This window comes from Anastrepha ludens, chromosome 6 (genome assembly GCF_028408465.1).
Source record: "Anastrepha ludens isolate Willacy chromosome 6, idAnaLude1.1, whole genome shotgun sequence".
Classification (NCBI taxonomy): domain Eukaryota; kingdom Metazoa; phylum Arthropoda; class Insecta; order Diptera; family Tephritidae; genus Anastrepha; species Anastrepha ludens.
In genome coordinates, this window is record NC_071502.1 from 98,195,565 (window position 1) to 98,212,988 (window position 17,424).

Sequence of the window (17,424 nt, forward strand, 5' to 3'; positions counted from 1 at the left end):
TTAATGGTTGTAGTAAGGTCATCGGAAAGGAAACTACTTTTCGCGTTATCGAATGAGACTTGAAAATTGACGAAGAAAAAAGGTATGTCAAAACCTTGTCCATCTTCAAAATCTGATCGATATCATATTTAGCAATTTTAAAGCCATCATGAAAGGGACCATTAGACATTAGTCTTTAATATTTCACACGATATGCTCAATAGAACTTTACAGATATGCAATAATCTTCATTAGACTAATCTCGCAACAGTTGGCGCAGATTGCCGTATCGTTCCTTTTGCGGATTTCATTTCTAATCGACAGGGGACCGATTATACGCAAAACGAAGGAGTTGATGCATGCAGCTTATCAGTTCCTCTCTACCATTTTGGATAACTTCTACATGCGACTTATCAGCTCCTAAATCTGTTTTTGCTATATATACCTACTTCATTTTAGTCAGGGCGCAAACTTCATTTCCAGCCGCAGCGATTTGAGACTCGAAGCGATTATCTTTTCTCTGACTTCCATTACTGTCATTAGCCAACAGAAGTGGAATATACTTGAAACGTCAATCATTACGTGGCTGCTCTTATTTTTAATTGAGTTTATCACTGTTTCAATACTTTGTGTGAGCAACCAAGCTTTGTGGTTAGCATTTCAGTTGTTCCGCAAGGTAGGAACAGCATGCATATTCTCTTCGAAGAAAGTCAAAGTCAAACGTGGGTAGATTTTCTTACAAGCTCATATACTAACTCTTTATTTGAAATATTTCCGTGTTCCAGATGAAAAGCTTGCCGCTTTGTCTCAGATGAGGGAGTATGTGCTAGTTTGTTCAACTTTTGAAATAACGAAATTCAAAAATTTCTGACCGAATATTCTTGCTTGTGTCTTCTGGTTTGTTTTCAAAGCTATTAGTAAATCTAGTTCTTTTAAGCTCTCTGAGTTAATTGAAATAGAGACATTACAGCTGGGAACTTTTTCGATCTACAAATATTTGCTACTCTTCTTGATGAAGGTGATTGATTACTTTGGCTATATTTGGTCTGATCTTGGACAGAAAAGTCTAAAAGTAGCTCAATTGGACGCGTATACAGATCCATGTAACATCGCGAAGCCCCGCCGGCCATTTGTGAGTCGGAGACATTTATCAGATCTTCTGGATCTAAAAAAGTAGCATTGACCGGAATGATAAACGGGCATTGTCCAATCCATATCCAACAGTGAGACTCAACCTAATTTCGAGTTCCTTTTGCCATCTCATTTCTGTCTGGAGGAGTGTTGAGGTTGTTCTATGTGAGCATCTACTCTTCAGTGGGCCCCCATTTTTTAACTGCAAAGGCGCTATCAGGCTTGACTATTAATCGCCTTACCGCATCAGATAATTTCATGGCTAGAGCGTTGAGACTAATCCGCTTAAAAAGACCTAGTCGACGGAGACTCTGGATCTTTATTCGCCACATCGCTGTAGAGCTCATTATATAGTCTGCTATATTCGCAACATCCCGCTTCATTCAGCGGTTCGGGCACCTAAAGGGCCCTTCTCATTGAGCCTCCACTCACATCCGCTCGATTTTCGGTATCACTAAAGCCGACTACGTACTTCACCCTGAAGGCTGCTGTGAAAGTGAGGTGTGGTTTGCTGATAAAACTTGTGCGTGGTACAACATTTGCTATTCAATTCTTACAAGCGCATCTACAATATGGTGAACCCATTTTTCACAACAACATAATTCAATTTTATAGAGTTGTTACCTCTTTTATCTTAACTACAAAGGGTGCATGTTTTAGCCTCGGCAATGAAAAAAACAAAAAAAAAATTACATAAAGGTGAGAAATTAAAAAGCAAAGCGACTAAAAAACCTACAATTTTAAATGAGCAAGCAAAGTGACAAATTACGAAAGCGTAGAACGTAGGCCGTACACACACACACACAGCAACACACATTAACACACTAATACATGATTCTCGCTTATCAGAAGACAAACATGCATATTTAGAATTTTACTAGTCAGTTGTTTGAGGGGCTGGGGTCTAACAAGCACGAAGTATAAGCGGTCGAGGTATTCACTAAATTCAACTGGTACTGGGGCGGAAAGAATCTCGAAGAGTTTCAATGGAAAAGTGGCAACAAAATGTTTTGTTTTGATAAAACGCTTTTATCAAACTAATACACATACAAATATTTATACTATACATATACATGCGTACATACATGCATGTATGAGTGTATTTTTATCAGCTGCACTGCTGCGCCAGTCGACGAGCTACAGTTGGTTGATTGGCTGTGCGCAAATGTAAAAGTCTTTGAATGTCAGTTGCGTGCTAATAGACGGTGGCATCGGAAGTTCGAATGAAAATATATATGAAAAAGTAAAGAGTGAAATAAATGAATAGTACAAATACAAATTAAAAACGCTCTCTGAATATAGGCGGTTGATGACGTGTGTACCGTAGAAGGACAATTGTGGCGTCGCTAAATTGTAATGGCGAAAATGTGATTGGAAATAAAAATAGTATTTATATTTTACTGAAAAATATTTACACAGGTGTGAGAAATAGAGAGAAACCTGTGTTGAAAAAGCAATTTTAACTAAGCAGTTTTATCTTTTAAAATAAATAGCTTACAAAAAGTAAAGTAAACGAAACGAAAGTAAAAATAAAAAGAGAGAATAGTGAATTGTTAAAAGATTGCAGATGTGAAGTATTAAGAAGAAGGCGAAATTGTGAGTTAATTCTTGAACGAAAATAAATGAAATGCAGGTAACCACTTTTGAATGTTAAATTATACTGCCTATCAACATTTTCCCCACAGATAAGTTATAAAAATTCACTAGGGATGGTAATCCCGAAATCCCGAAATGCATAGAACCGGAAATCATTAAATTCCGAAATATCGAAATTCATAAAACCGGAAATCATTAAATTCCGAAATATCGAACTTCATAAAACCGTAAATCATTAAATTCCGAAATCCGGAAATACATAAAACCGGAAATCATTACATAGCGAAATCCCGAATCCGCAAATTCAGAAAACTCGAAATCATTAAATTCCGAAATTCATAAAAGTCGAAATCACTCAGTTCCGAGATTCCTTACAATTACATCGTGAACTCATTAAATATCGAACTTCATCAAACCCGAAATCATTAAATTCCGCAAACCCGAAATAATTAAATAACGAAATCCCGAGATTAAATTAAATTCCGAAGTCTCGCAATTCATAAAACCAAAAATCATTAAATTCCGAAATCTTGAAATTCATAAAACCGGAAATCATTACATTCCGAAATCCCGAAATCCCGAAATCTGGAAGTTCATAAAACTTGAAATCATTAAATTCTGATATCCAGAAAACCCGAAATCATTAAATCCCGAAATGACTCAATTCCGAAATTCATTAAATCCTGAAATTCATAAAACGCGAAATAATTAAATTCCGAAATATCGAAATTTATAAAACCTGAACTTGAAAGGTGTATGAAAGATTGTTGATGAAATTTTATTCGAAGAAAGTTCACAAAAAACTACATGCGAGTTTTGTTTTTGCTTTTGTTGGCAAATTCTTACTTTAAATGTTTACTCTTCATAGTTACTGTAAATACTTTGCTATATTTACCAACAAATTTGATAAGGCAAAAGCTGTTTTCAGGCAAAAGAAAATATAGAATAAATAAAATAAATGAAAAAAATTAAGTAAATTAAATAAATAAAAACAAAATTAATAGAAAAAAATAAAATAAATATAAATAAAATAAATATAAAAAAAAATATAAAAAAAATTAAAAAAAGAATAAATAAAAATAAAATAAATAAAAATGAAATAAATATAAATAAAAATAAAAATGAAATAAAATAAACAAAAATAAGATGAAATAAGTAAAAGTAAAATAAAATTAATAAAAATAAAATACAATAAACAAAATTGAAATAAAATAAGTAAAAATAAAAATAAAATAATAAAAATAATATTAATAAAAGAAAAATCAAATAAATTAAATAAAAATAAGATAAAATAAATAAAAATAAAAAAAAATAAATAAATATATAATAAAACACAATAAACAAAAATGAGATCAATTAAAACAAAATAGAAAATTAAATAAAAAAATACAATAAACAAAATTGAAATAAAATAAGTAAAAAAAAAAAATAAAATAAATCAAAATAAAATAAAGTAATAAATAAAAATAAAAAGAAAACCCAATAAAATACAACAAATAAAAATAAAATAAATATAAACAAAAACTAAATATTAATAAAAATAATATTAATAAAAGAAAAATGAAATAAAGTAAATAAAAATAAGATAAAATAAATAAAAATATAATAAAATACAATAAACAAAAACAAAAATAAAATAAAATAGATAAAAATGTAATAAAATAAAATAAATAAAAATAAAATAAAATAGATATACAAAATAAATAAATAAAATAAATAATAATAAAATAAAGCAATTAAAGAAAATAAAATAAACAAAAAAAACAGACAACTTTTCATTTGTACAAAGTAGCTTATTGCTCGAACATTTGTAAGTTAACAACAGCCTTTGTCCCTTAATTAAAAGTTTCATGTAAACGAATTTGCAATAATGAAGATAAGCTTCGTTGGCATAAACACTAATTTAATTGTAGATGAACTAATATGCTTTGTCCGCAAGCAACTGAATAAACAATAACTTAATTGGAAAAATTATAAAGTTGCAATAGCCAAACTGCAGCAAAGTAAATAACAAATTTAATAAAAATGAAAGGCAGGCAATACGAGCACTATAATGAAATTCTAAAACCTAAGTAAAAAATTAAGTAAACATATTTTTAAACTGTAAATAAGACAGTATACAAATAAAGGCCCGATCGGTTTCAATAGTGCAATAAGGGAAACGTTTAGTTGTTTTTAGAGCCGAATTTACAAAATTTAATTTAATTTAAAATACAAATTTCAATTTCATTCATATGTATCTACGTATACATGAACAGCACAAATCAATTTATTTTCCAGAATGTTACTGGTGTGCTATGAATGACTCTAATCTATATAACCAGAAGGTGTAGATGCTTCTATAAATGTTGCTAAAAAGCTCTGTTAAAATAAAAGCGTAAAACATATATTATCTGCCTTAAGGAATTTCTTGCCATCATCTTGTCTTCACAACAGCAGTCCTTTCGTAGTCCGACAATTAAATTTTCATTTCACCGCGCCATTTGCATGTCCATATACAGCCATTTGATTCGCTTGACGCCATTTTGAAAATGAAATGTTAAGGCATCAAGGCGCCCACACGAAAAAACGGAACAAAGTCAAAACAGAAATTTTACAGCTGTTAAGACCCATTTAGTAGAAGGCGTATATATATATGTTTTTTTCCCCGTGGTTCCTAGGAGGAACATAAGGTCTCAACAGCAAAGTGCAATTTAGGTTTATTTAATGCTAGAAATTTGATTTGTCGCCATGAACCACCTGCTTGAAGCGTTTCTGTTTCATCTAATCGTCTGCACTTGTTGGATGGTCTTCCACGTCTGCGGTTTCCTTCCAGTCAAAGTCTACATTCGCAATATCTCCATGAAGCTTCCGAAGTGCATGCCCAGTCCATTTCCATTTTCGTCGCCCAATATCGAGATAGTGTAGCCGTGTGGGTAAATACCTCGCCTTGCTCTTTTTACATTTCATGTGAAATTTTATTTTCAATCCGATTATTTTTAATCACTCTTTATTTACATTTTCACCATCGCATTTAAACTGTTTCAACAGGTACGGGACTCAACACTCCAATGTAAATATTAACATAAATAAATATAGTGGAATCCATTGTTTAACGCAGACAGTTGAACAAATTGACGCATGCGACAGTAAACATCGTAGATCAGAAATAATTTAAAACTATTTTGTGTTTCAATTTGCGAACATTGCTGGAATAGCGTCCAGAATTGAGGCGCCATCAAGCTCAAGCTTACTCCAGGCCAGCATTGCATTCAATCTGCTTGTGTGCAGCTGATCTGACATTTTTGGCTGACTTAGACTGGCAGTGCACGCGCGCAGGCATAGATGTGGATCGTAGATCTGCGTTTGGCTGCATTAGAGCGTTTTATGTAGAGCGATTTCATGTTAAGTGATCCGAGCATTTGGAAAATTGTTGTCAATTCGTTAAATTAGTTTCTTTGTAGGTTTTTGTATAAAAAGAAGTAAACTGAAAAAATTTTGGAAAACAATTTATTAATTTTGAAATTTTTTCAATATTGAAAATATTGCGAATGAACTTTTTAAGGTGAAATTTTAAATATTTCTCTTTTTTTTAATAACGTTTTAGTATAAAATAAACGCTTCAACGAAATTTTTTTGAGATAATGGACTATCAATAAGTTCGTGCGGTTTTTTTTCGAAATTTGAAACTTTATTGACGTAAAACGGTTACAAATTTAATATTCAAAATATTGTCCATCGCTTACTACTACTTTTTCCCATCTTTCTGGCAATTCACGGATTCCCTTTGTGAAAAATTCGGTCGGTTTTGCCGCAATCCACGAATCGATCCATTTTTTGACTTCATCGTAATTACGGAAGTGCTGGTCAGCCAGGCCATGTTGCATCGATCGGAAGAGATAGTAATCGGATGGCGCAAGGTCTGGACTATACGGCGGGTGGGGTAGGACATCCCATTTGAGCGTTTCTAAGTATGTTTTGACCACTTGTGCAACATGTGGCCGAGCATTGTCATGTTGCAAAATAACTTTGTCGTGTCTATCGGCGTATTGCGGCCGTTTTTCTCGCAGTGCTCGGCTCAAACGCATCAATTGTCGTCGGTAGACATCCCCCGTAATCGTTTCATTCGGTTTCAGTAGCTCATAATACACAACACCCAGCTGGTCCCACCAGATACACAGCATAACCTTCAGGCCATGAATATTCTGCGCCGACGTCGATGTTGAAGCATGGCCAGGGTATCCATACGTTGCCCGACGTTTTGGATTGTCGTAATGGACCCACTTTTCATCGCCAGTCACAATTCGATGCAAAAAACCCTTTCTTTTGTGCCGTTGAAGCAGTTGTTCGCATGCCATAAAACGGCGTTCAACGTCTCTTGGCTTCAATTCATACGGCACCCAATGGCCTACCTTTCGGATCATTCCCATGGCTTTTAAACGTTTGGAAATGGTTGATTGATCAACTCCCAAAGTTTTTGCAACCTCTTCTTGCGTTTGAGCCGGATCTTGATCGAGCAATTCCTCCAATTCGGTATCCATGAACTTTGGCGGCGCACCCTCGCGTTCTTCGTCTTCCAAGCCAAAATCACCACTTTTAAAGCGTGCAAACCACTTCTGGCACGTTCGCTCAGATAGAGCATGCTCACCATAAACTTCCACCAAGATACGATGACTTTCGGCTGCTTTTTTCTTCATATTAAAATAATGAAGAAGAATTCCCCGCAAAAACACATTATTTGGCACGAAATTCGACATTTTCAAGTGTGGTAAAAATATTGTTGTTTACGCTTCAAATAAAAAACTTATACTGACGTTTGTGCCTTACGACAGTAGCTCTCCAATGAATGTTTGGAAATGTGGATCGATGGAATAATAATCAAGTTACGCCATCTGTTGTAAAACCGCACGAACTTATTGATAGTCCTATTAACTGAAAAATTGTGAAAGTTGTTTTAGTACTTTTTTATTATTTTTTATGTATAAAATCAAAATTAAAAAAAAAATGTTTTTGAAACTAAAAAAATGTAATAATTGTAAAATTTGTTTAATTTTGAAAATATTAGTCAATTGTCTCTCAGTTTTTTGATATTTTTAAAAATTATTATTTCTTAATTTTTTTATTTTAAATATCTTGATAAATAAAATAAAATTTTTAGCAAAATTTATTTTCGAAAACTAAAAATATTTTGAAAGAGTTTTCTTGCATTTTTCGAATAAAATAGACATTTAATATATTTTTTATTTATTTTTTAACCTTTTTAGTGTTTTGGCAATTCTATACCGTTTTTTAGAAACAAATAAACCTTTTAAAGAACTTTGTTTGGGAAAACTGAAAGAGTTTTTAGAGTAGTTAGCCTAAAAATAAACGTTTAACTAAATTTGGTTTCGCAAAACTAAAATGTTTTTGAATAAAAAATTTCATAATTTTTCGATTTTTTCAGTATTGGAAATTTTGGTAAAGTTTTTAAAGTGAAATATTTGCGGCCATCTTAAAGATTAAAAAAAAAATATTTTTTTTTTATTTAATTTTGTAGGATAAAAGGATTTAAGAATTTTTTGTTTGAGAAAACTGAATTTAAAAAAAACTGAATATTTTAAAGCCTTTTAGCATTTTCGCAATTCTATATATACCGTGTTTAGGATCAAATAAACTTTTTAAATAAATTTTTTGGAAAGAATTGAGTCGGTAAAAAGTTTTTTAAGTGAAATATGTTCTACTCTTTTCAACATTTAAAAAAAAAATTTAATTTTGTACATTTTGTACATTTTTTTGGGAAAACGGAAACAAGTATTTCATAATTTTTAAATTTTGTCAATATTGAAAATTTGGTAAAGAGTTTTTAATGCTTAATACACTTAGATTCTTTTCAATATTTTTACAAATAATTTTTTTTTTTAAATATCGTAGGATAAAACCAATATTTACCCAATGTTTTTTTTGGAAAACCGAAATTTTTTTTTAAAGTTCTCGCTAGCATTTTCGCAAATCTATACCGTTTTTCCATTTCTTGGAAGCAAACAAACTTTTTAAAGAAATTTGTTTAGGAAAACTGAAAAAAAAAATGCAAAAAATTGTGTAGTTTTGAGAGTTATTTAATGTTGAACAGCAAAGAGTTGGTAAAAAGTTGTTTAAGTCAAATATATTCGGCTCTTTCCAATAATTAGATAATAGAATTTTTTTAATTTGTTTTTTTACTTTGTACATTTTATAAAGTTTTTGGAGAAACTGAAAGTTATATGAAAAATATTTAATAATTTTCATATTTATTCAAAGTTAAAATTTTAGTAAAGAGTTTTAAAAGTTTAGTGCACTTCGGTTCTTTTCAACGTTTTTACAAACACATTTTTATTTTTATTTTTATTTTTTAAGATGAAATATACTTAAAAAAATTTTTTTTGGAAAACTGAAAAAATTTAAAAAATTAAAATTTCTTCAACGTTGAAAATTTTGGTAAAGAGCTCTTTAAAATTGAATATACTGCGGTTCTTTTACAAATTATTATTATTTTTTAATTTTGTAGGATAAAATAACTATTAAAAAAATTTTTTTTGTTAAAAATTAAAAAAAAATTGTTTAATTTTATGATGCGTTCAACGTTGAAAATTTTGGTAAGTAGTTTTAAAATATCTTCGGGTCATTTTAGCATTTTTACCAATTTTTTGTAATAATTTTTTTTATGTTTTTGGCTAAAATAAACTTCTTAACGTTATATTTCTTAGAAATGGCTAAAAGTAATTTGCAAAAAAAAAATTAAATAATATTTCTTTGCTGTTCTTGACAAAAAAACAAAAAACATCGGCACGCAAAAACTTGATTTTCATAATATTAATTCATAAATTAAAATAAAAGCAAACAAATGTTGAATAATTTAATTATACATTTTCACAAAACCTAGCAAATACGTCAAATTTGGTGCGCCTTAGTTTTGTCGTGATATCCATTCGCAATAGGTTCAAGCCTACATGACTCAAGTACACATATCAGAAGTGAAACTTTCAAGTCAGACAAAGAAAGAGGGAGAGACCCGAGAGTGATTGAGAGAGAGAAAAAGAATATATATCTAAGTAAACTCACAACATTTACAGAGAATACAAATAGACAAAATTTACAAAACACGGAGAAGGGTCAACCGGTGTAGGGGAAAGCCGGAAACAAACCGTGGCAACAACGCGCACTACTCCTCAGCGATTCCAGGAGCGCAGCAACGGCACAAAATACCGCAAGGCAATATCAATAAATCCGACGCCGGACTGGATAGCACTTTAGAGTACGCACAAGCACTAGCAAAGAAACGGAAATAAGCGTAAAAAAGTAGGCACCAAACAAACAAAACGCCTAAAAACTTGGAACAAAAAACGCCCCAAACAGTAGGCTCCAAGGAAATATAACGCCAAAAAGTAGGCACCAAAAATACAAGTCTGCGCTAAAAAGTGCTAAAAAGTAGTCAGTGTTATTTCTCACTAGAAATTAGAACCATAAAAAAAAACTCAGGAAAAATAGCCTAAAGTGCATCTAAGATATATATAAGGTATAGCTCTCTCTCTCCTTTTTCTCTACGCCATATCTTTTTTCTCTTTTTCGCGGAACGAAAATACCCAAAACGTTGCATGGCCTTGAAATTTTACTCTCTATTCTCGCTCGTCCATCGACACCTAAGAAGTTTCACTTCAAAAAAAAAAGTATGAAAACTAGGCTAAAATAAAATGATGACTGCTGTTTGCCATCAATCCAAAATCTTTCTGGCAAACAAGTTTTGAAGTGTTTTTGTCGGAAACGCGCTAATACTTCTGCCGCACGGAGTTGGCAAGAATTTTAGCAGGTTCCTCTATTCGTAGCAGTAAACGGAGTCGCACACCAAAAATTGCAGGAGAAAAGTGGTTAAAACACGTGAAGAAGGGCGAGAAAAGAAATCTTACATTTCCTTATCTTATCCATTCTTATTTTATCCTAACTAGTCTCATCTGGGCGGCCGCCGTAGCCGAATGGGTTGGTGCGTGACTACCATTCGCAATTCACAGAGAGAACGTAGGTTCGAATCTCGGTGAAACACCAAAATTAAGAAAAACATTTTTCTAACAGCGGTCGCCCCTTGGCAGGCAATGGCAAACCTCCGAGTGTATTTCTACCATGAAAAAGCTCCTCATAAAAATATCTGCCGTTCGGAGTCGGCTTGAAACCCTCCATTTGTGGAACAACATAAAAACGCATACCATAAATAGCAGGAGGAGCTCGACACCCGAAAAGGGTGTACGCGCCAATTATATACATATATAATCTCATCTTATCATAATTTATCTATTCCCTTAACGTCTGTGCACCGAACTCAACTGATTCTCGTTATGACCAATCACTTCTGCAGTATTCTGCATACCCTTGTCACCAGTCAAGTTCAAGTTAGCGCCCCTAAATATATCAATATGCACAACACATTGCTGATACTAGCACCCGCTCCCCCTTACACCACCCTCTGCCTAGATAGATTATTTATTACTCTGATTTATTTATGGATTCTCCAGAAAAAAGTTAACTAGCGCACACAACCAGCCAGCCACCCCAGCACTCCCTTAGGCTACCAATGCTAAAAAATGTAATTAATTCTTGCTGATTAGCAGCTGTGTGAAAATACGTAACCTTAGTTAAGTAATTTTACTTTTGGACACTTCGATGGCAGCCAGTCCCATTCAGATTAATCACTGAAGCGTACGTCCTTCTGCCGCACAACACACACGCACTCAGTCAGCCTGATTGCTGTGAGGAGGTATACAAAGAGATATACAACTACTGTATACAGGTATGGACTCATTAATTATGCGATATTATTGCTTTTGTTGTTGCTTTCGTATTTAATTTAGACCTGTGGCAGCATTAAGTTAACACTTTACTGTTGCCTCGACTGCGGCAAGCCAAGCGAAGCTGATTCGCTCAGTGCCGTGATTTACGTGGAGGAAGTGCGGCTGGCTACTGCTGATGCTGGCATTCCTATTTTCGCTTAGACTACAGTGGCTTAGTAAACATCGATATGCACGTGGCTGTGTACATAAATACAGTCACCCGTTGAAGTTTACACACAAGCACGCATACAGTGGCATGCATAATTAATGATGTGTGCATAATTAATCAATTCATCAGCACCAATGGCGTCAACACACTAAGTATATGCTAGAACATACACCCATATACTCACATATACATACACCCCTATCGTCCTCTTATTTACAAGTTGGGGAAGTTGCTGGTGCGAAGTAGTACTGGACTTCATCAACATAATCGATGTGACAGTGCAAACAGCAGACAATAACAGAATGCAAAACCAAAAAACAAACAAAAAACACCAACAATAAAAATAATGAAATATGTTAATTATGCTCGGGGCACCTACAAAACATTAATGGTTTGCTCATAGCAGTTTTCAGCGCAAGCTGGCTTCGACATGGCCGTCAGTTAAACAGTCAATGGGCAATAAATAAATACTTACTGACCGTGCAAAACGGCAAAACCACAACAAAAAAAAAACATAAAAAAATCACAAACACTGGAGCAAAATTTTATGTTTTGTTCGTGAACAAAACCGCAAATGTTTTGCGTATACAACAACAATGAAAATATGGCCATACTAAAAGCAACAATCGAGGAATTTACAACCAACGAGTCGTTAACAGCACTCGAAGCCAAAGCGATTTCATTGTCGCGTTTCTAGTTTACAAGTTCGCCAAGTTGCATTTCATTCAGCTGAGGTTTCATTCACGTAACATTTCATTCAAGTGGCTGTGCAGAAATCAAACAAGAGTACAAAGATGGCACCGAGAGTAGAATTTGCCTTATCTCCAAAGAACCCTAGTCGAAATGGGAACGGAAATGAACATTAGATGCCTAGTAGAACTGCTTATTGTATATTCTAAGTTATATTGTATCCAGTGTTTTATTCAGCTAACAAACCTTAAAGCTAAAGAAATCGTCCCTAAAAAGGGATGTTATACCCTATGTTCAGAAAGTACCGGGAACGTTTCATTTAAACGAACCGCGCACGTGGGAACCGGTCCATATTTTTTTCTTAGGTTGGTAGGACTGTAAGACACACATCTGCCACTTTTTAGCGCCATCGGATCATCAGTGTCTGCCTGGTCGGCCGGAAATGTGGGCAAATAATTCTTGGGTTTTGCATGACGATAATGCGCCATAGCACCGAGCCCAAATTGTGCTGAATTATTTGACCACCAAACACCAAGCAAATACCAACGTGCAAGCACCGCATTTGCCTGATTTGATCCCGTGCGATTTCTTTTTGTTTCCCAAGTTGAAGTTACCACTTCATGGAAAGAGATTTCAGTCGTTAGAGGCGATCAAAGAGAATGCGACGAAGGAGCTAATATAAATGCCATCCCTTTATCGGCCTACCAGGGGTGCATAGAGGACTGGATTAAACGTTGACACATTATTTAAATATTCCTGGTACTCTCAGATCATAGGGTATGTGCGCTCAGTTGGCAAGTCTTTCACAGAGTCTTTCATTGTCTTAGTAGTCAAGTTTCTGCCAGCTTTTCAACTTCTACAGCTCGAAGCTTCTTCAATCACCTCAACCCTCAACGATTGCTCGTTAAGAACGACCAGCAACGCCATTGATTTCTTGTGTTTCAAAGCTAATGTCCATCTCTACAGCCTTTCTCGTTTCCTCACTGCGAGAAATCTCCTACTCTCCTTCCCTAAATCCTCAGCGATCCTACTTGCGATCCTGGACGAATGAGTTCAAATTGCCAGCTAAAGTTTAAAGTCGACGTCCCACCAATACCGACTGTAAAAAGCGCCAAACTATGATGCGGTCACCTTTGATAGTTTGCTCTTCTTCTTAGCACAAACGATTGCAATTGCCAGTAAGGTTCAAAACCGCAACAATATTCTCAAGTCCTTAAACAGTAACACTTGAAGCAAGTACAAAGAACTGTTGCTGGCGACATTTAACAGAATTCGCCAACCCGTTCAGCAGCGTCCATTTGGTCGCTTGGTACTAGAGACTCGCAGTAGAGCAATTTCCCAACTTGCCAGAATGCTGCCTTCAGAACAGCCACGGTATGCCTTCGGATGTCTCTCATAGGCATAAGCTCAGACGGTCAACAAGGAATTCCTACTGCGTTGCTATCGCAGGAACCAACTCTGCGGGCATTTTCTAAAGGCTGAAAGGTTCCAAGACTGGCATCTGTTCTCATAACCGTTGCAATGCCAAGCACACAATCGGAAGCATTATATGCGACATTTAATCTCCTTCCAGTAGATCTGCAGACAAGATATATCGCCCGCCATGCGGTAATAAAGTTGAACACCTTAAGTGAATAGTCAAACACGCGCTACGGCTACGGTAAAATCCTAGCTGGCATTTCGGAGCTTCCCAGACTGGTGGACTATGAACTCCAGCTTACAAATGCCACTACAACGCTAGCGACCCTCTTGCTTGCAAGGGAAAAGTGGGAACGGGACGTTAAAAAACAGGATGAGTCCATTCATGTACACACAAATGGCTTAACGCTCGATGGCAGGGTGGGTGGAGGTGTGTATTCAGAACATTTGGAGATCTACTTTAGTTTTCGGCTTCCCGACTATTACAGTGTCTTTCAGGCTGAACTGATGACAATAATAAAAGCCGTGTCAGTGGTACAATATAATGCGATACCTGAAGATGATATCTACATTTTCGCTGATAGACAGACGGCGATGAAATTCCTCACAAGGCAGTCGACAACCTCTAACGGAGTCATGAAATGCCGCACATCTCTTAAGAAAGAGGGCTGCGTTATTTCACTTTAAGGTAATATGGATTCATAGTCAGTGTGTCAATGCGAGTAACTGTAGAACCGATGCACTTGCGCAACTTGGCAGCGAATTGACTGATGAGTACACAGACATTGGCATAGGCATACCCTTACAGACTTGTCAGCTACTTATTTTTGAAGAAATGGTAACAGCAGCGAACGAAAGATGGCCAAATGAAATCACCTGCAGAGTAGCCCGACAGTTGTGGGCGACTCTCAATGATAAACGCACAGAGTCTCTGCTACGCTAGGCAAAAATAAGCACAGTCTTAGCAGACTAATTTCCGTTAAATCGGAGCCCTGCCTAAAAGGCACACACGCCGAGAGGATAGGAATGGAAACACACGACTTCTGCAGAAGCTGCCATAGAGTAGGTCCAGATGTAGGTTTACCATTTTCGGTAAACAATTTTTTGATGAATTGGAAGATCTCACTGCTGCGGAAATTAGGGATGTTGTAAAATTTTTGAAAATTTTTAGGAGAGGCAAGTTCCCCAAGCGACATCACAATGGGCTATGAGCCTGAGTTTGTTCCATGGTGGGCAACGGCTTTAACCTAATCTAACCCGTCCAACTAAAAATTCTTCAAAATATGAGCCGTTACAAATCTTAAATATGATATTTAAAAATATTTCCACACTAGCACTAGCAAATTACCAACTGTCGGTAACAGCAGTATATAGTCCGCCGAGACATAACATAAAGTCTACAGAATACACACAACTTTTAAATAAACATAAAGGAAGATTCGTTATGGGAGGCGATTTCAATGCAAAGCACATTAACTGGGGATCTCGCCTAACGACAACTAAAGGTCGCGAACTGTGGAAAGCGGCACAACAATGTGGTTGTGAAATATTCTCAACTGGCAATCCAACATACTGGCCAACAGACATTAATAAGACTCCAGATTTGATTGATTTTTTCGTAGTCAAACAACTACCATACAACATCATAACTCTGGAGGATGGTTTAGATCTTAATTCAGATCATTCACCTATATTCATGATTCTTGATGGTGAACCAAAAATCAATGAAAGTAACCTGCTCCTTTCAAATAAATATACAGATTGGCAATACTTCAAGACTAAACTAGACACATATGTAAACACGACAAATGAAATCGATAATGTTGACGAAATTGAGAAGGAAACAATAAAGCTGTCAGCACAGATACAAAAAGCTGCTTGGTTAAGTACACCTGTAAGAGTCCAAAAAATTAATCGCCAAAGATATCCTTCGAATATAATTGAACTCATAAAGGAAAAAAGAAAAATCAGAAAAAAGTGGCAGTCGATTAGGTCTCCATCACTTAAAACACAATTAAACAACCTCACCAAAACAGTGAAATATGCTATTCAAGAAAATAAAAACAGAACTTTAAATATAAAGCTACAAAACCTATCTGCAGATAAAACCTCTGATTACTCTCTATGGCGGACTATGGCACATATGAAAAGACCAATTCAACATAATCCCCCAATTAAACAGCCAAATAGCAACCAACCTTGGGCAAAAACCGATTCGGAAAAAGCTGAGTTATTTGCACAACACCTCCAAAAAATTTTTAAGCCATTTGAAACGATAAATTACACTTTGTTTCCCCATACTGTGCAAGAATCTGTTGAAATTACAAGTTTTACCACTGATGAGGTAGCAAATGAAATCTCCAAACTAAAACAAAAGAAAAGTCCAGGATTTGACTTAATCACAGCCGAAGTGCTAAAGAACTTATCTTACAAAGCGCTAATCAAACTCACTTTAATAATGAATGCATGCATTGAATTTAAATACATACCAATGCATTGGAAAATTTCTGAAATTAAAATGATCCCAAAGCCAGGGAAAAATCCCAACGAAGTCACATCTTACCGCCCAATAGCATTACTCCCAGCCATCGGAAAGCTATTTGAAAAACTATTTTCCAAACGATTAAAGGATATAATTTCTAATAAACAATTAATACCATCTCACCAATTTGGATTTCGAGAAAAACATTCAACGATGGATCAGATATATCGTATAGTACACATCATAGAAGAGGTCATAGAAAACAATCAAGTGTATTCAGCAATATTCCTTGACGTCGCACAGGCGTTTGATAAAGTGTGGCACGAAGGTCTAATCCGTAAGCTCAGAGCGATGCTCCCATATCAATATACTTTGCTATTGGAATCATATCTCACAGACAGATATTTTAGAGTGAAACAAAGACAAGCATACTCAAACATTAAAAAAATTGAAGCTGGTATACCACAAGGCAGCATTCTTGGGCCAGTACTGTATTTGCTCTATACTGCAGATCTACCTGTTTCAAATACAAGTAAGATAGCCACTTTTGCTGATGACACGTGTATCTTAGCCTATGGAAATAACGCAAATGAATCAACTAGAAAGTTACAGACATCGATAGACGAAGTTGTCGCATGGACTGAAAACTGGAGAATCAAATTAAATGAAAGCAAGTCTGTCCACGTAGACTTTACAAACAAGAAAATAGCCTATAACCCAGTGAAAATATCATCTGCTACTGTTCCGTATAGTAATACAGCAAAATACTTGGGTATGACTTTGGATGCAAAGCTCAAATGGAAAGAACATGTCAAAATGAAAGCAACTGAAATCAATTTAAAAATTAAAAAAATGAAATAGTTAATTGGCAGAAAGTCTACATTGTCAATACAGAACAAATTATTAATATACAACCAAGTAGTTAAGCCGGTATGGACATACGGCATTCAATTATGGGGATGTACCACTAAATCAAACATTGAAGCTGTACAACGCCTGCAGAATAAGATTCTCAGAGACATGGTCAACGCACCTTGGAATGTGCGAAATCACGACCTGCACAAGGATCTGTCGGTGAAAAAAGTCGCTGATATAATCCAAATTCTTGCAAGTAACCATGAAACCAGGCTGAAAGAGCACATAAA

The 17,424-nt window shown here is 35.0% G+C and overlaps 1 protein-coding gene across 5 annotated transcripts in view; it reads left to right on the top strand.

Annotated features, from left to right (window-relative positions):
• The window catches only part of LOC128868759 (putative polypeptide N-acetylgalactosaminyltransferase 9), a 363,662-nt gene that overhangs the window by 212,289 nt on the left and 133,949 nt on the right, over positions 1-17,424 (top strand). Inside the window, exon 1 of one of the 5 annotated variants that reach the window (XM_054111230.1) lies at positions 751-2,743. The exons of 3 other annotated variants lie outside the window; for them this stretch is intronic. The gene's annotated coding sequence lies outside the window, so the exon portion shown is untranslated. Of the gene's footprint in view, positions 1-750; positions 2,744-17,424 lie in introns of those variants that run through there. One more of the 5 variants, XM_054111232.1, reaches the window with a different exon arrangement.